This window comes from Ursus maritimus, unplaced genomic scaffold (assembly GCF_017311325.1).
Source record: "Ursus maritimus isolate PB19 unplaced genomic scaffold, ASM1731132v1 scaffold_5, whole genome shotgun sequence".
NCBI lineage: Eukaryota > Metazoa > Chordata > Mammalia > Carnivora > Ursidae > Ursus > Ursus maritimus.
Window position 1 is genome coordinate 80,664,682 of NW_024426663.1, and position 20,041 is coordinate 80,684,722.

A 20,041-nucleotide genomic window follows, 5' to 3' on the forward strand; every position below is an offset into this window, starting at 1 on the left:
TTCACATTTATATAACAAGGTTTCTATAAGATTTATAAAAAGAATATCACCTCTCCATATCTAACCCCTTCCCCTTAGTGTTCTGCCTGCTTCTTTAAAAAAAATTATTTAAATTCAATTTAGTTAACATTTAGTGTGTTGTTGGTTTCAGAGGTAGAATTTAGTGATTCCTCAGTTGCATATAACACCCAGTGCTCATTCCATCAAATGCCCTCCTTAATGCCCATCCCCCAGTTGCCCCATCCCTTCACCCCTCTCCCCTCCAGCTACCCTCAGTTTGTTCCCTATAGTTAAGAGTCTCTTATGGTTTGCCTCCTTCTCCGTTATTATATTACTGTATTTTTCCTTCCCTTCCCCTATGTTCCTCTGTTTTGTTCTTAAATTCCACGTATGAGTGAAATCATATGGTATTTGTCTCTCTCTGACTGACATATTTCACTTAGCATCATACCCTCTAGCTCCATCCATGTTGTTGCAAATGGCAAGATTTCGTTCTTTTTGATGGCTAAGTAATATTCCACTGTGGACGCAAACCACATATTTTTTATTCATTCAGCTCTCGATGAACATCTGGGCTCTTTGCATAGTTTGGCTATTGTGGACTTTACTGCTACAAACATTGTACCAAAGAGCCATCACATTGAGCTCACATTTAATCACCTTTTCGTCTGCCTTTATCCCATGTTAGGAACTGAAGTGATTTTACAGTTAAGGTAAACGAATAACGTAATTAAAAAATTTCAAGGTTTACTGTCATACTCTTTCCACCAGGGGGAATTCAAGGGCTAGTTTGGCTTTGTGATAAGAGTGTGGTGAGTAGAGTGAAGGAGGGAGGGAGAGGCATTTGAAGATCTCAAAAACTGAAAGCGTCAATATAGAGTGGGCAGAAGTCCAACAGAGGGGTAGGACTACATCACTCTCAGACATTTTGGCCCATACTCCCCCCTTTGCCTCATTGTTTCTTCTTCAGACAGCTCCTTCCCAAGGGGCTCCAGAGCCATGCTATGGAATGTGAAACTGTCCCAAACCCTTTGCTCTATCAGCCATCCAGAGAACTGATGTAATATCTAGAAGAGATGTCTCATACAGTGCTCTTCACTTAAGCTAACCTGGATCTGCTCTCACCTTCCCCCCACTAGCAGGTGGCGAGCCTTCTTAAATACCTGACCTTTGCCACTGCCCATGATGTCAGACCAATTTTCAGTGGGTCTCAGACAACTGCCCTGACCCAGGCCAAACACGTGGAAATGAAAATGAGCTCCATCTAGACAGGTCTCAGATCCATCATTAAAATTAAATGTTGTCATTCAAATATGCCTTTAAGAAAGTGAAAAAAGTCACGAGCTGTGAAATAATCATTGTAATATATATATAATTGACAAGGGATTAGAACAAAGGATAAAGAACTTTTACAGACCCAGAAAATATAAACATTTTTATTCAGTAGAAAAAGGACAAAAGACATGATATGCAATTCTGAAAAGAGGAAAAGCTTTTAGCCTATAAATAAATATATGAAGCAATCCCTAATTTCTATTAATCGGGAAAATGAAAACCACATTATGAGAATTTTATAGCCACTTCATTGATCAAAATTAAGATATTTGACATTACCAAACGTAGAAGTGGATCCATTGTTGGGGGTTAAGCGAGTGTAATTTAGAGCAACTACTGGCAAAACAACTTGAGATGACTTTGGTTGGTTGAATATTTGCACACTTTAACCCCTATGAACAGAGCCTGGAAAATTCTTGCACACGAGCCTCAGGAGACATGTGCAAGGATGTCCATATCAACATTGTTCATTGTAGCAAAAAATTGAAAACATTAAGATGCCCATTTGTGGGAGCAGATAACATAAATTATGGTGTAGCCACACCATGAAATGGTAGTGCCAGGGAAAGGAAGTGCCCCACAATTAATGGTGGCAACCTTGCTAAGTCTTTGTAACAATGGTGAGTGAAAAAAACAAGTCCTAGAAAAAAATGTACAGTATAATACCATTTGTAGAAGGACTATATACAAACAAAACTGAACAATGTTGGTTAGGCATAATCTCTGTGAACCTCCCTCCCTACTTATCCATGATGCAAGGGGATTAAAAATAAAAATGCAGAATAGCACTTACCACCAGTGGGGACGTGTGGGGACAGGATGATGCAGAAAAGAGGGTCAGGGTGCAGTCGAGAGATATAAATTATTAGATATATGTAGTTCTTGTGTTAGAGTGTTCATTATATTATAAATACATAAACTAATTCACACATAAATAAAACATGATGTGGGATTCTATTGTGTTTTTTGATAATTTAATTTTTTATTTAATTTTTTATTATGTTAGTCACCATACAGTACATCCTTAGTTTTTGATGTAGTGTTCCATGATTCATTATTTGCGTATAACACCCAGTGCTCCATGCAATATGTGCCCTCCTTTCTACCCATCAATGGGCTAACCCATCCCCCACCCCCCACCCCTCTAAAACCCTCAGTTTTGGGATTCTATTATTAAAGATGAAGAGGAGAATGGATATAGAAGGTGAACCAGCAGGTGACTCTTGGATTTCTTGTAGGTGTAACTAAACAGAAGGAGGTGCCATTTAGAGTTACAGAAAAAATTTGAGAAATGAATTGTGAGTGTGAGGATAATGAATTCACCTTTGAGCATTTTATTCTGAGTTGCCCGCATGACATCCAGTGAGCAGTCTAATCTGTGGGTCAAGATCTCAGAGGACAGGTCTAGGATGGAAAAATAAATTTATAGGTCAAAACCAGGAGAGGTGGGTTGTGGTTGCAACGTTTGGAACTCAGACATGGATGAAGGCAAGCTTTCTCATACAATGATTGGCCATTTGGATATCCTCTTTTGGAAATTGTTCTCAAGTATTTGCCCATTTTAAAAAATGGGGTGTTTGTCTTTTGATTTGTAAATCTTTAAAAAACATAATTCTGGTTATAACATCTTTTTGTTTATATCTACTGCACATATATTTTCTCAATCTGTGCCTTCCTTTTTATTCTCTCAGTGGTGTTTTTTGATAAACAAATGTTCTTTTTTTTTTCTCTTTGAGTTTTTATTTAAATTCTAGGAAGGTAACATATAGTATAATATTGGTTTCAGGAGTAGAATTCAGTGATTCTTCACTTACATACAACACCCATTGCTCATCACAAGTGCCCCCCTAGCCCATCTAGCCCAACCCTCACCCACCTTGTCCATCAACCCTCAGATTGTTCTCTATTGTTGAGAGTCACTTATGGTTTGTTTTCCTCTCTTTTTTCTTTTTTTTATTTTTCCCCTTTCCCATATATTCATCTGTTTTCTTTCTTAAATTCCACATATGAGTGAAATCATGTGGTATTTGTCTTTCTCTGACTGACTTATTTTACTTAGCATAAAACTCTCTAGCTCCATCCATGTCATTGAAAATGGAAAGATTTCATTTCTTCTAACGGCTGAGTAATATTCCATTGCATATATCTACCACATTTTCTTTATCCATTCATCCATCGATGGACATCTGAACTCTTTCCATAATTTGGCTATTATTGATAATGCTGCTATAAACATCGGGGTGCATGTGCCCCTTAAAATCACTGTTTGCATCCTTCAGATAAATACTTAGTAGTGCAATTGCTGGGTTGTAGGTAGCTCTATTTTTAACTTTTTGAGGAACCTCCATACTGTTTTCCGGAGTAGCTACACCAGCTTACATTCCCACCAACAGTACGAGAGGGTTCCCCTTTCTCAGCATCCTCGCCAACACCTGTTGCTTCCCATGTTGTTGATTTTAGTCATTCTGACAGGCGTGAGATGGTATCTCATCATGGTTTTTAATTTGTATTTCCCTGATGATGAGTGTTGTTGAGCATCGTTTCCTGTGTCTGTTAGCCATCTGGATGTCTTCTTTGAAAAATGTCTATTCATGTCTTCTGCCCATTTCTTAACTGGATTCTTTGTTTTTTGAGTGTTGAGTTTTGTTTTGTTTTGTTTCAAAAAAGGAAACATCAAATTTAAAGGAAAAAAATAAGAAATTGTCTGAGAAAACAGCAGAGCCAATTAATTCCTGAAAAAAGAGTTCTGTGTCTTGGTGATCACATTTATTTAAACAGTTGGAAAAAAATTGAAATGCCCTTCAGATTAAGAATTTTTGAGTTATCTGCAAATTAAGGCATTTCAGTAGTGGAAGAATCCTTGGTCATTTCTTATATCAAAATTTACACAGGTTTCTATTTTGAATGTCTTCTACTTTTAAAGAGGCGGTCATACAAAGTCTTCTATATTCCATACATGATAAATTCCTTGTTTCAGTCAACTCTTAATGTTGGGACAACTAGTACAACACCATCTCCCCAGACAAAAAGCATCAGAATATTGCATTTTGTTGATTTATATATTGCTTCACATGTTTTCTCATCAATTTCTATAGTGGTCACCATTTCCTCCACATCATATTTAAATGCTGATCATAAACACGTAATCTGCTTTGAAGCTCTCTGTCGTTTCTCATTTTCACATAAATTCGCTCATCCATGCTGAGCCTGATGAGATCCAGGGACTCTTCTGCAGTGTTAGTAGTTTGTTGCTGGTCCATGTCATCCACCATGTTTCAAACCCTGCGTCCTTTCCCCTGGTATTGAATTTGATAAGTTCTTTACAGATTTTGGTTGCTAACCCTTTATCAGATATGTCATTTGCAAATATTTTCTCCAATTCCATTATCTGCCTTTAAGTTTTGTTGATAGTTTCCTTCACTGTGCAGAAGCTTTTTATCTTGATGAAGTCCCAATAGTACATTTTTGCTTTTCTTCCCCTTGCCTCTGGAGATGTGTCTAGTAAGAAGTTGCTCCAGTGAAAGTCAAAGAAGTTGTTACCCACCTGTATCTTTGGGGGTAAATACCTAGTAGTGCAATTGCTGAGTTGTAGTGTAGCTCTTTGTTTAATGTCTTGAGGAAACTCCGTCATGTTTTGCAGAGTGGCTATACCAGCTTGCATTCCCGCCAACAGTAGAAGAGGGTTCCCCTTTCTCCACATCCTCACCAACATTGGGTATTTCCTGTCTTGTTAGTTTAACCATTCAAACTGGTGTAAGGTGGTATCTCATTGTAGTTTTGATTTGTATTTCCCTGATGCCAAGCGATGTGGAATATTTTTTCATGTGTCTGTTGGCCATTTGTATGTCATCTTTGGAGAAGCGTCCGTTCATGTCTTCTGCCCATTTCTTGACTGGATTCTTTGTTTTTTTGGGTGTTGAGTTTGAGAAGTTCCTTATAGATCTTTGATACCAGCCCTTTATCTGTAATGTCATTTGCAAATATCTTTTCCCATTCCGTGGGTTGCCTTTTAGTTTTGTTGACTGCTTTCCTGTGCAGAAGCTTTTTATCTTGATGAAGTCCCAATAATTCATTTTTGCTTTTGTTTTTCTTGCCTTTAAAGTTGTGTCTTGCAAGAAGTTGCTGTAGCCAAGATCAAAGATGTTACTGTCTGTGTTCTCCTCTAGGATTTTGATGATTCCTGTCTCACATTGAGGTCTTTCATCCATTTTGAGTTTATCTTTGTGTATGGTGTAAGAGAATGGTCCAGTTTGACTCTTCTGCATGTGGCTGTCCGACTTTCCCAACATCATTTATTGAAAGGGCTGTCTTTTTTCCATTGAATATTCTTTCCTGATTGTCGAAGATTAGTTGACCATAGAGTTGAGGGTCCATTTCTGGGTTCTCTATTCTGTTCCATTGACCTATGTGTCTGTTTTTGTACCAGTATCCTACTGTCCTGATGATTACAGCTTTGTAATAGAGCTTGCTTGAAGTCTGACATTGTGATGCCACCAGCTTTGGTTTTCTTTTTCCACATTACTTTGACTATTTGGGGTCTTTTATGGTTCCATACTAATATTAGGATTGTTTGTTCCAGCTCTTTGAAAAATGTTGATGGTATTTTGATATGGATTGCATTGAATGTGTAGATTGCCCTGGGCAGCATAGATATTTTAACAATGTTTGTTCTTCCAGTCCATGAGCATGGAATGTTTTTCCATCTCTTTCTGTCTTCCTCAATTTCTTTCATAAGTGTTATGTAGTTTCTAGAATATAGATACTTTCCTCTTTGGTTTGGTTTCTTCCTAGGCATTTTATGGTTTTTGGTGCTATTGTAAATGGAATCGATCCCTTAGTTGCTCTTTCTTCCATCACATTGCTAGTGTATAGAAATGCAACTGATACCTGTGCATTGATTTTTTTATCCTGCCGTGTTGCTGGATTGCTATTTGAGTTCCAGTAATTTGGGGGTGGAGTCTTTTGGATTTTTCACATAAAGTATCATGTCATCTGCAAAGAGAAAGAGTTTGACTTCTTCTTTGCCAATTTGAATGCCTTTTATTTCTTTTTATTGTCCAATTGCTGAGGCTAGGACATTTAGTACTTTGTTGAACAATAATGGTGAGAGTGGGCATCCCTGTTGTGTTCCTGACTTTAAGAGAAAAGATCTCAGCTTTTCTCCATTGAGAATGCTATTCGCTGTGGGCTTTTTGTAGATGACTTTTATGATCTTGATGTATTTTCCCTCTATCTGTATGTTTTGAAGAGTTATAATCAGGAAAGAATGCTATATTTTCTCAAATGCTTTTTCTGCATCTATTGAGAGGATCATATGGTTCTTGTCTCTTCTTTCATTAATGTGCTCTATCGTGTTGATTGATTTGTGAATGTTGAACTACCCTTGCCTCCCAGGAATAAATCCCACCAGGTCATGGTGAATAATTCTTTTAATGTACTGTTGAATCCTATTGGTTAGTATCTTGGTGAATATTTGGCATCCATGTTCATCAGATATTGGTCTGTAATTCTCCTTTTTGATGAGATCGTTGTCTGGTTTTGGGATCAGGGTAATTCTGGCCTCATAGAATGAGTTTGGAAGTTTTTTTTCCATTTCTATTTTTTGAAACAGATTCAGTAGAGTAGGTATGATTTCTTCTTTAAATCTTTGGTAGAATTCCCCTGGGAAGCCATCTGGGCCCAGACTCTTCTTGTTTTTTGGAAGGTTTTTGATGACTGCTTCAATTTCCTTGCTGGTTATTGATCTGTTCAGATTGTCTATTCTTCCTGTTTTGGTCATGGTAGTTTATAAGTTTCCAGAAATGAATCCATGTCTTCCAGAATTCTTAGTTTGTTGGCATAGAGCTGCTGGTAATAATTTCTAACAATTGTCTCTATTTCCTTGGTGTTGGTCATGATCTGTCCCCTTTCATTCATGATTTTATTTTTATTTTTTAATAATAATTTTTTATTATGTTATGTTAGTCACCATACAGTATATCCTTTGTTTCTGATGTAGTGTTCCATGTGTCATTATTTGCATGTACCACCCAGTGCACTGCGAATATATGCCCTCCTTAATACCCATCACCGGCCTATCCCAATCCCCCCCTCCCTCTGAAGCCCTCAGTTTGTTCCCAGAGTCCACAGTCTCTCATGGTTCATTCTCCCTTCTGTTTACCCCCCTTTCATTCTTCCCTTCCTTCTCCTACCGATCTTCCTGCTATTTCTTATGTTCCATAAATGAGTGAAACCATATGATAAATGTCTTTCTCTGCTTGACTTATTTCGTTTAGCATAATCTCCTCCAGTCCCGTCCATGTTGCTGCAAATGTTGTGTAATCTTCTTTCTGATGGCTGAGTAATATTCCATTGAATATATGGACCACATCTTCTTAATCCAGTCATCTGTTGAAGGGCATCTCGGCTCCTTCCATGATTTAGCTATTGTGGACAATGCTGCTATGAACATTGGGGTGCATATGGCCCTTCTCTTCACTACGTCTGTATCTTTGGAGTAAATACCCAGTAGTACAATGGCTGGATCATAGGGTAGCTCAATTTTTAACTTTTTTTTAAATGATTTTTTATTATGTTAGTCACCATACAGTACATCCCCGGTTTCGGATGTAAGGTTCGATGATTCATTAGTTGTGTATAACACCCAGAGCACCATGCAATACGTGCCCTCCTTACTACCCATCACCAGCCTATCCCATTTCCCCACCCCTCTCCCCTCTGAGGCCCTCAGTTTGTTTCTCATAGTCCATAGCTCCTCATGTTTACCCCCTTCTGATTACCCCCTTTCTTTATCCCTTTCTTCCCTACCGATCATCCTAGTTCTTATGTTCCATATGTAGAGAAATCATATGAAGTTGTCTTTTCTGCTTGACTTATTTCACTTAGCATTATCTCCTCCAGTGCACCTATGTTGCAGCAAATGTTGAGAACTCGTTCTTTCTGATAGCTGAGTAATATTCCATTGTATATATGGACCACAACTTCTTAATCCAGTCATCTGTTGAAGGAGATCTCGTCCTTCCACAATTTAGCTAGTGGGACATTGCTGCTATGAACATTGGGGTGCATATGGCCCTTCTCTTCACCACGCTGTATCTTTGGGGAAACACCCAGTAGTGCAATGGCTGGATCATAGGGGAGCTCAATTTTTAACTTTTAAAGGGACCTCCACACTGTTTTCCAGAGTGGCTGTACAACTTGACTCTCACCAACAATGGAGGAGGGATCCCCTTTCTCCACATCCTCTCCAACAATTGTTGTCTCTTGCCTTGTCTATTTTTGCCATTCTAACTGGCGTAAGGTGGTATCTCAGTGTGGTTTTGATTTGAATTTCCTTGATGGTTAATAATTTTGAACATTTTTTCATGTGTCTGTTAGCCATTTGTATGTCTTCATTGGGAAAAGTGTCTGTTCATATCTTCTGCCCATTTTTTTGATTTCTTTATTTGTTTCTCGTGTATTGAGTTTGAGAAGTTCTTTGTAGATCTTGGATACCAGTCCTTTATCTGTAGTGTCATTTGCAAATATCTTCTCCCATTCCGTGGGCTGCCTCTTAGTTTTTCTGACTGTTTCCTTGGCTAGCAGAAACTTTTAATCTTGATGAAGTCCCATAAATTCATTTTATCTTTTGTTTCTCTTGCCTTTGGGGATATGTCGTGAAAAAGACTGCTTTGGCCGATGTCGTAGAGGTTGCTGCCTATGTTCTCCTCTAGAATTTGGATGGATTCCTGTGTCACATCGAGGTCTTTCATCCATTTGGAGTTTATTTTTGTGTATGGTGTGAGAGAGTGGTCAAGTTTCATTCTTTGGCATGTAGCTGTCCAATTTTCCCAGCACCATTTATTGAAGAGACTGTCTTTTTTCCACTGGATGTTTTTTCCTGCTTTATCAAATATTAGTTGCCCAAAGAGCCGAGGGTCCATTTCTGGGCTCTCTATTCTGTTCTATTGGTCTATGTGTCTGTTTTTGTGCCAGTACCATGCTGTCTTTGTGATCACAGCTTTGTAGTACAGCTCGAAATCCGGCATTGTGATGCCCCCAGCTTTGTTTTTCCTTTTCAACAGTTCCTTGGAGATTCGGGGCCTTTTCTGGCTCCATACAAATTTAAGGATTATTTGTTCCAGTTCTTTGAAAAGTGTCCTCGGTATTTTGATCGGGATAGCATTGAAAGTGTAGATTGCTCTGGGTAGCATGGACATTTTAACTATGTTAATTCTTCCGATCCATGAGCATGGAATATCTTTCCATCTTTTTATGTCTTCCTCAATGTCTTTCAAGAGTGATTTATAACTTCTAGAATATAGACCCTTTATGTCTCTGGTTAAGTTAATTCCAAGGTAACGTATGGTTTTTGGTGCTATTGTAAATGGGATGGATTCCCTAATTTCTCTTTCTTCGGTCTCGACTGTGTGTAGAAATGCAACTGATTTCTGAGCATTGATTTTGTATCCGCTATACTTGAATTGCTCTATAACTTCTAATAGTTTGGGAGTGGTTTTTTGGGTTTTCCATATAGGATATCATGTCATCTGCGAAGAGAGACATTTTGCTTCTTCTTTGCCAATTTGAATACCTTTGATCCCTTTTGTCGTCTGATTGTTGTGCAAGGACTTCTAGTACTATGTTGAATAATAGTGGTGAGAGTGGGCATCCTTGTCGTGTTCCTGATCTTAAGGGAAAGGCTTCCAGCTTTTCCCCATTGAGAATAATATTTGCAGTATGCTTTTCATAGATGGCTTTTATGAGATTGAGAAATGTACCCTCTATTCCTACACTCTGAAGTGTTTTAATCAGGAAAGGATGCTGTATTTTGTCAAACGCTTTTTCAGCATCAATTGAGAGGATCATATGGTTCCTGAGTCTTTTCTTTTTGATATGATGTATCACGCTGATTGATTTGCGAATATTGAACCACGCTTGCATCCCAGGTATGAATCCCACTTGATCATGATGGATAATCCTCTTAATGTACTGTTGGATTCTATTGGCAAGTATCTTGTTGAGGATTTTGGTGTCCATATTCATTACGGAAATAGGTCTGTAATTCTCCTTTTTGATGGGGTCTTTGCCTGGTTTGGGGATCAAGGTAATATTGGCCTCATAGAATGAGTTTGGTAGCTTTCCTTCTGTTTCTATTTTTTGAAATAGCTTTAGGAGAATAGGTATTATTTCTTCTTTGAATGTTTGGTAGAATTCCCCAGGAAAACCGTCCGGGCCTGGAGTTTTGTTATTTGGAAGGTTGTTTATCACTGACTCAATTTCTTCATAATTAATTGGCCTGTTTAAGAAATCAATTTTTTCCGGTTTCAATCTTGGTGGTTTATAGGTTTCCAGGAAGGATTCCATCTCTTCCAGATTGCTTAGTTTATTGGCATATAGCTGTTGATAAAAATTTCTAATAATCCTTCCAATTTCAATGGTGTTCGTCGTGACCTCTCCTTTTTCATTCATAATTTTAATAATCTGGGTCCTTTCTCTTTTCTTTTGGATAAGTCTTGCCAGTGGTCTGTCAGTTTTATTGATTCTCTCCAAGAACCAGCTTCTAGTCCTGTTGATCTGCTCTACTGTACTTCTGGTTTCTGTTTGATTGATTTCAGCTCTAATTTTGGTCAACTGCTTCCTCGTCAGTGAATTAGGCCTGTCCCTCTGTTGCTGTTCCAGCTTCTTGAGGTGAGAATATAAAAACTGCATTTTAGATTTTTCTATTGTTTTGAGTGAGGCTTGGATGGCTATGTATTTCCCCCTTAGGACTGCCTTTGCAGTATCCCAGAGGTTTTGGACTGTTGTATTTTCATTCTCATTGGTCTCCATAAATTGTTTAATTTGATTTTTGATTTCCTGGTTTATTGAGTCATTCCTGAGCAGGATGGTTCTTAGTCTCCAAGTGTTTGAGTTTCTTCCAAATTTTTCCTTGTGGTTGAGTTCCAATTTCAGAACGTTTTGGTCTGAGAATATGCAGGGGATAATTTCAATCTTTTGGTATCGGCTGAGACCTGTTTTGTGTCCCAGAACATGGTCTATTGTTGAGAATGTTCCATGGGCATTAGAATAGAATGAGTATTCTTTGGTTCTGGGGTGTAGTGTTCTATATATATCTATGAGGTCCAACTTGTCGAGTATGGCATTCAAAGCCTTTGATTCTTTGCTTAGTTTTTGCCGGGATGTTCTGTCTATTTCTGATAGTGGAGTGTTGAGGTCCCCTACTATTAATGTATTTTTATTTATATGTCTCTTTATTCTGGTTAAGAGTTGGCTTGTGTATCTTGCTGCTCCCCTGTTGGGGGCATATATATTTATAATTGTCATATCCACTTGTTGAATACTTCCTTTAAGAATAATATAGTGCCCTTCTGCCTCTCTAACTATAATCTGTAGTTTAAAATCCAATTTATCTGATATGAGAATTGCTACCCCAGCTTTCTTTTGAGGTCCATTTGCGTGAAAGATGGTACTCCATCCCCTTACTCTCAGTCTGAATGCATCTTTGGGTTCGAAATGAGTCTCTTGTAGACAGAAAATGGATGGGTCATTTCTTTTTATCCAATCTGCAACCCTGTGGAATTTTATGGGAGCATTTAAGCCATTCACATTAAGACTGAGTACTGAGAGATATGATTTTAATGATGCCATGTGCCAGTAAAGTCTTTGTTTGTATTGGCCGTGACTTTCTGTTCTGTATCACTCTTGGGGCCTTTTTACTTGTATAGAACCCCCCGTAATATCTCCTGTAGGGCTGGTTTCATGGTTACGAAATTGGTTAGTGACTGGTGATTCTGAGATGTCTTTATTTCTCCATCAATTCTGAATGACAGCCTTGCTGGATAAAGGATCCTTGGCTGCATGTTTTTCTCTGAAAGAGCTTTAAATATGCTCCCCCAACCCTTTCTCTCATTCCAGGTCTGTGTAGACAGGTCTGACGTAATTCTGATGCTTTTGCCTTGGTACGTGAGAAATTTCTTTGCCCTGGCCGCTTTCAATACTGTATCCTTGGATCTAATATTTGCGAAATGCACTATGACGTGACGTGGCGTAGGTTTGTCGTGGTTGAGCTTGGGAGGGGTCCTCTCTGCTTCTTGGACATGAATGTTTGTTTCCCTCGCTAGATTAGGGAAGTTTTCAGCTACAATTTGTTCAAATCTCTCTAGACCTGTGTTTTTCTCTCCACTCCTCGGGGATGCCGATGATTCTAACATTGGATCGTTTCATTGAGTCAGTAATCTACCGTAACCTACATTCGTGGGCTTGGATTTTTTTAAGAGCAGCTTCTATTTTGTTTTTTTCCTCTATTAACCCATTCTCCAATTCACTAATACGCTCCTCTGTTTTGGTGACCCTGGCCGTCAGAGCCTCTAGTTTTGCCTGCATTTGGCTCATAGAATTTTTAATTTCTGTCAGATTCGCTCTCATTTCTGTCCTTAGGGATTCTATATTCTCAGTAACCTTTTCGTTAATATTTTTTTCAATTCTACTCATCATTTTGACCATCGTTACTCTGAATTCCATTTCTGATACTTTGGTTATATCCATATCCATTATTTCTGTGGCAGAGGCCACAGACTCACTGTCTTTTCTTTGCTGGGGTGGAGGGGCTTCTCCTTCTTGTCATTCTGATGAGGAGAGGTTGCGGTGTTGTCCAGAGCCCAAATTATTGACTGGGTCCCAGGCCGTGCCCCTTGTTTTATAGGGTTCTTAGGGATGTGGGCTTCTTCTTTAAAGATTTTATTTAATAATTTATGTGGCAGCCAACCAGCGAGAGAGGGAACAGAAGCAGAGGAGTGGAGAGGAAGAAGTAGGCTCCCAGGGAGGAGCCCGATGAGGGACTCCCTCTGGAGAGCCGGGATCACGCCTAGCGGAAGTCAGGCGCTCAATGACTCGCGCCACCCATGCGCCCGGGTTGTGGGCTTTTGATTTTTCAGCCTGCCTTCTGTGTTCTGGGGCGGGCCTGCCGCGCCAATACTCAGGCAACCCTGTTTGGGAGAGTCTCCGCTTCCCTGCGAGGGATGGGGATGGGCACTCTCTGAGCCGGTATTTCCAGGCTTTTGTTCTCTGGTGGCTTTCTCCTGGCGGCTGCCGTGCCTCTTCTGAGAGTTAGAGCAGCAGCGGCCATCTCTCAGCCTCTGTCACGGAACAGAGGAATTGGCCCGTTCTCTACTAATGTTCTGGGCACTTTAACTCTGTTTCTGTTGGTGCTGCCTCAACCCTGCAGTGTCCGGGGGTGTGCGCCCCCACACCCAGCGTCCCAGCCCTCACTTCCAGGGCCGGTGCATCTCTGTCCTTTGTGTTTCTAATGCCGCCAGCCACCAGCCACCCGCGTGAGCTCCGGAAGCTCCCGGTCTCAGTCTGGATCCAGTGAGGCAGCACCGGGATTCCGGTGCCTCGAGATGCCTGGTGGCACCGCGCACCCGGCTCATGGTCTCAGTCTGCTGTTTTGCGGGTGCCGGCCGTGAGCCCGCCCGCCTCCCTGCGGTAGTGGCTACCGCATCCCGGTGCCCAAACGCGGCGGCTCCTCCCCCTTCCGTTTATCTTCCGATATCTGTGCACAGTTTCATGGCTCCCGCTCAGTCTCAATAATACAGCGCTGAGATGTTATTTGTAGAGATCCAGATGCATCTTCCTGCGTCTCAGGCTTGGTTCCGTGGTGTTTAGGGCTGGCTAGTACCTTTTCAGCTTGACTCGGGACTGCTCTGAAAAAGGTGTCTCCCTACTCCTCCGCCATCTTAACTCCTCCCAATTTTTAACTTTCTAAGGGACCTCCACACTGTTTTCCAGAGTGGCTGTACCAAGCTTTCATTCGCACCAACAGAGTAAAGGGATCCCCTTTCTCCACATCCTCTCAACATTTGTTGTTTCCTGCCTTGTCCATTTTTGCCATTCTAACTGGCATAAGGTGGTATCTCAATGTGTTTTCGATTTGAATTTCCCTGATGGCTAACGATTTTGAACATTTTTCATGTGTCTGTTGGCCATTTGTATGTCTTCATTGGAAAAGTGTCTGTTCATATCTTCTGCCTATTTTTGAGTTGATTATTTGTTTTTCGGTATGAGTTTGAGAAGTTCTTTGTAGATTTTGGATGCCGTCTTTTTTTTTTTTTTTTAAAGATTTTATTTATTTATGTGACAGAGAGACAGCCAGTGAGAGAGGGAACAAGCAGGGAGTGGGGAGAGGAAGAAGCAGGCTCCCAGCAGAGGAGCCTGATGTGGGACTCGATCCCAGATCGCCAGGATCACGCCCTGAGCCGACAGATTTAACGACTGCGCTGCACCCAGGCGCCCCTGGATGCCAGTCTTTTATCTGTAGTGTCATTTGCATATTAATTTGGGTCTTTTCTCTGTTCTTTGGGATCATCGTCTGCCGAGGTTTATTGATCTTATTAATTCTTTCGGAAAACTGGCTCAAAATGAGTCTCTTTGAGACAGATATGGATGGGTCCTGGGAGCACTCAGCCCATTTTGTTAGAGTAACTATTGAAAGATATGAATTTAGTACCATTCTATTGCCTGTAAAGTCCCTGGTTCTGTAGATTGTTCCCTGTTGCTTTCTGGTCTATATTACTCTTGAGGTCTTTCTTCAACTTACAGAATCCCCTTAATATTCCTTGCATGGCTGGGTTAGTGGTCACATATTCTTTCAGTTTCTGCCTGTCCTGGAAGCTCTTTATCTCTCCATCAATTCAGAATGACAGCCTTGCTGGATAAAGTATTCTTGTCTGCATGTTTTCTTCTCATTTAGTACCCTGAATATGTCTTGCCAGCGTTTTCCTGTAGATCTCTGTGGACAGGTCTGATATTTCTCTGATGTTCCTCCCTCTGTACGAGAAAATCTCTTCCCCAGCCACTCTCAGGATAGCTTCCTTGGCTCTAAGATTTGCAAGCGTCACTATTATATGCTGGGGTGTCGAGCCTATTTTTATTGATTTTGGGAGGGGTCCTCTCTGCCTCTTGGACATGAATCTCATTTCCTTCCCCAGATTAAGAAGTTGTCAGCCATGATTTGCTCAAAATATACCTTCTAGTCCTCTCTCTCACCTCCTCAGGGATTCCAATAATTCTGACATGGAACCTTTCATGGCATTGTTAATCACTCCAAGCCTTTTTAGTGAGCTATTAGTTGACTAATTCTGTTTTCCACAAAGTCCTTCCTTTCCATCAGCCTATCCTATAGATCACTATTCTCTCTTCTGCCTTGTTGACCCCTATATGTTAGAGTATTCAGTTTAGACTGTGCCCATCTCCATAGCATTTTTAAGAGTGCCTGACTGATCTTATTTCTGCCCTTAGAGATTCTATATTGTCTCTTACATTTTTTTCATGCCTAGCTATTAACTTTATGATTGCTATCCTGAATTTCTCTCTGACATCTTCTATTCATATCGATTAACTCTGTGGCAGAGAACACTGCCTCTGGTTCTTTTTTGTGTGAGTTCCTCCTCCTAGTGTTTCTGCCCAGAGGACAATGGGTGGATGAATGAACAGAGTCCAAAATATCAATAGGACCCAAACAAGATGCACCCTAGAAAAATCTGGAGTGGTAGAAGCCACCACAGAAAACAAACAAAGCCAAAAAGATACACAGGAAAAAACTGAAAAGAAGAAGGAGAGGGAAGAGAGACTGTAATCTTGCAGGTGGACAAAGCACAGTGATCTACTGTTCCTGAGTGAATTTTGGTCTGTGTGTTGAAACACTACATCCCAAAATTGGCAAGGAAAGCAAAACATATATATAATTGAATAGAGTGTAAAAAGGAGTAAAATGAAGCATATATCTATAAATGTAGATGTGAAAAAATATAAGTTAAAAAAGTGACTATGAAATATAAGTTGGTATAATAAGCATCTAGTTGGAATGGGAAAAAGGTAAAAGAAAGAAAAAGAGAAAAAGCATAAGAAAAAGAAAAAGAAAAAGGAATTTTATCTGAAATGAGTCATGAGGCAACACCTGGAACTCAATATACTATTTTCCTGGCGTTTGAATTTTACAGTCTTGTGGGATCCATAGGCTTCTCATCCACCTGTTCTTCCAGTCTGTCTTCTGGGGAGGGGCCTGTTGCACTGTTTCTCAGGTATCCCTGCCTGGGCGGAGTTGTCCCAGGGGATGGGCTCAGTGCAACGCTGATCAGAGAGATGGGCTCAGTGCAACTGTCCTCTGTGTGGCTTTTTGTCTCCCTGGAAGCTTTCCATGCCTCTTTAGAAGATCAGAACAAAAATGGCCATCCCCAAACCTCTGGCCCAGAGCAGAAAGATCACAGTCTTCCCTCCTTGAAAAACCCTCTGGGACAAAAAGTCTCCACTCCTGTATTTGCCAGCATAGCCTCCCATGGTGCATGCCCACTGCTCTCTCAGAGGTAGTCCCAGGGACAGGAGTGCCACTGCCCTTGTGACTCTAAAACTGTAAGGTGGCTTGCAGGCACACCCAAAGCTCCTGGATAGTGTTTGGGTGTTTCCTAATGTCCTTTCCAGGACCGTCACTGCCTGGGAGCTTTTGCCCAATCATGGGCACAGCTGTTTCCTCCCCTCCCAGGGGATGGTAAATGGCCCCCACATTCCAGTCTTTTCAGGATGCTCAGGAAAAGAGTGATTAACAACTGGCCCTGCTCGAAGTTTATGGCACCTGAGCTGAGAGTCCCTTCCTGGGCTCAGTGACCACACCGCTTCCTGGCTCCACCTGCTTGGGCACTCTACAGGTTCAGGCACCCTCATTCGCTCTGTGACTCCTTGGATCCGATTCCACAATGCCCCACCTAGAATTCTGCCTTTCATTGCAGGAGCCCTTTCAGAGGGATATCCCTCACTAGAGCAGAGATTACTAAGAGTTCCAAATTTGTGCTCCAGTGTTATATCACTTTCCAGGAACAAGCTTATGGAGGCTCCTCCCCTTTCTGTTTATCTCTGATATCTCCCCTCAGATTCATGACTGCACATGTCCTACTTTTGCAAAAAGCAGTTGCTTTTCTGCTTGTAGAGATCAGATATATATTCTTACATCTCAGGCTGACTTAGTGGGTGTTGAAAATGATTCGATAGATATCCAACTAAATTCAGGAGGCGAGTTGAAATGGGGTCCTCTACTCCTCTGCCATCTTTGCCTCCCTCTGCCAATGAGTTCCTGAACCCTTGGAGATACATTGGGCAATCTGACATGGTGTACCTATTCATTTGAAGGTAAGGTTTTGGTAGTTTTTGGTTTATTGATGGGTACTGAGACCATACAACTCACCAGAAACGTTATCTAGAAAAATGATCATTCACATAGAAAAGTTTGGCATCCAGGTGTCCCTCATCTGTTGTTATCTAGGAATCAGGTAATTTCAGTTTTCCCTGTGGTTTCTCCTTCCTACAAATCCCAAAGCTAGGGCTGTCCTGCTTCTGCAGGTGACATGACACTAATGGGCATTGGGGAGATGAGCTCAGGACATCTCTTTCCCTATAACTACTTATAGCCCTCTCACACAAACAAACTCACTGTCAAGTCTCACTTGAAGTGACCATTTCTCAGTTTTATTAACAGTGAGTGCTCAGTGTTAGATGGGAGTTTTTGTTAAAGTATTAGAATTCGCTCTCTCATACTTTCAGTCTTCTATCTTATTGAATTATAACTACCATTAGTTGACATTACCATATTAAAGGTAAATTTATTTAATGTTATTAGGATATAAATTTGTAGATTTATGGAATATTTTTGTGATGTTCTATTTGCATTTGAATGCTTTTTACTATTTCTCGCTTTCCCTGCCTATGCTTTTCCCAGGATTGCTGAGAATAAAGTGCCTTAAAAGAATGATATCTTGTCGATAAGCATTGTGTTTTAAGTCAGTCAGAGAAAGACAAATTCCCATTGATCTCACTCATGTGTGGAATTTAAGGAAGAAAATAGATGAACATAAGTGGGAAGGGGGAAAAAGGAGAGAGGGAAACAAACCATAATAGACTCTTAACAATAGAGATGGAGGGAGCTGGTTGGGGAATGGGCTAGATGGGTGATGGGTAAAAGAGGGCACTTGTAACAAGCACTGGTATTGTATGGAGTGATGAATCACTGAATACTACTCCAGGAACAATATTAGCACTCTATGTTAACTACCTAAAATTTAAGTTAAAAATTTTTTAAAAAACCATATAGAACAAGGGGAAAAAAATAAACTGCAGTCTGAACTATTCAGTAGTCACAGAATAATAGATGCTTTTCAGTTATTCAGTGGTATCAATACTTAACTTACTTATTCTTTAGGCATTTGTACCTTTTACAAAAATATTTTGTGCAACTGATCTATGTAAAAGTTTTTTTCCTTCTTGAAATTGCCAGCTCTATTTCTCATGATATCACTATTGCCACTGAATCAACCAACTTACCTGAACCTTTTCACTTGCAATTTTCATAATGACTTTATGCTCTCAACGACTAATCATAGGTTTTACAATGTTTTTACAGACTAGGTGAAATTAATGAGGAATATAATGTTATGAGTAACACAATAATAAAACAGAAAAGATGTGATTTTTGTCATATAGATTATGCTATATATATATATATAGCATTATATATGTTATATATATAATATATAGTTATATATATTATGTATTATATATGTGTCTGTGCAGTCTGCAAACATCTGTATACTATTACATAACTTATTAAAAATACAATTTAAATGCAAGATTTTTTCTGAAGATGAGGAAATAAATTTTATCAAACTATATTTTCTCCAAAAATATAGTCTAATAGAAATATTACTTGAGTTCTTGTGAGCGACTTCTTCCTACATTATCACCTCATTATTTTGGACATTTAATGTCAGTCAAAGAATTTATGATGAGTATTTTATCCCAGGTTTACTTATTGGTGATATTTACCCACCTTTATCCATTATTATGTATATAATATAATATACATATCTATGATTATATATATAGTAGCTTCAAGTGAGGGGTATAATAATGAGAAGAACTTCAACTGCATTATTTGCCTTCTGGGACTGCTCATGGGCTTCATCCTCATTCCAGGAAAAACTAGGTGTCTCTTCCCAGAGTGAGTACTGAGATGTGCATTTAGATTTTTAGGTTTTCAAGATTTGAGCTGGTACCAAGTTCACCTTTACATTCTCATCAGCCTATCAATTCTATAGATTTTTAAAAATATTTTATTTCTACAGATATGCCCTATGTTTTCCAAGTTCTATGATTTTCCATGGTAAGGTTGCCAGATAAACACAAGATGCACAGCAGTTTGAAATTCAGAAAGACAACAATGACGTTTTTGTACCACTGTGCAATATTTGCTTACTTCGTGTAATATGTGTATGCAATTTTTAGGACATACATATGCTAAAATAATTTTCATTATTTGCCTGATATTCAAATTTAACTGGTGTTTTTACATTTAGTGCTCAACTTGAATCTATGAGAAACATGGTGCTTTCCTGTCCAGGCTCAGCACCCTCAAGACTGTCACTGGAAAATTTTTTTATATATCAGCAGGAATACACTTTTTCAGTATGTGATAGCCATTTACAGAAAGTAGCATGAATTAGAGGTGGCCAGCCATATAGCTCATGAACTAATAAATAAAATATTAAAATTTTTATCTATGTCATTTTATTTAATATTATCTCTTTTGAAATGATTCACTTGTACAGTTAAATAATTACACATATGTTAGTGGTCAACACCCAAATGCTGTTTTACTGGTACTGGACTGCGATCCTAAAATTTG

General features: G+C 39.6%; 1 pseudogene; it reads right to left on the bottom strand.

Moving 5' to 3' along the window:
• Window positions 1-4,288: 4,288 nt before the first annotated feature.
• On the bottom strand, window positions 4,289-4,607 carry LOC103656344 (annotated as a pseudogene).
• Between the last annotated feature and the right edge of the window lie 15,434 nt (window positions 4,608-20,041).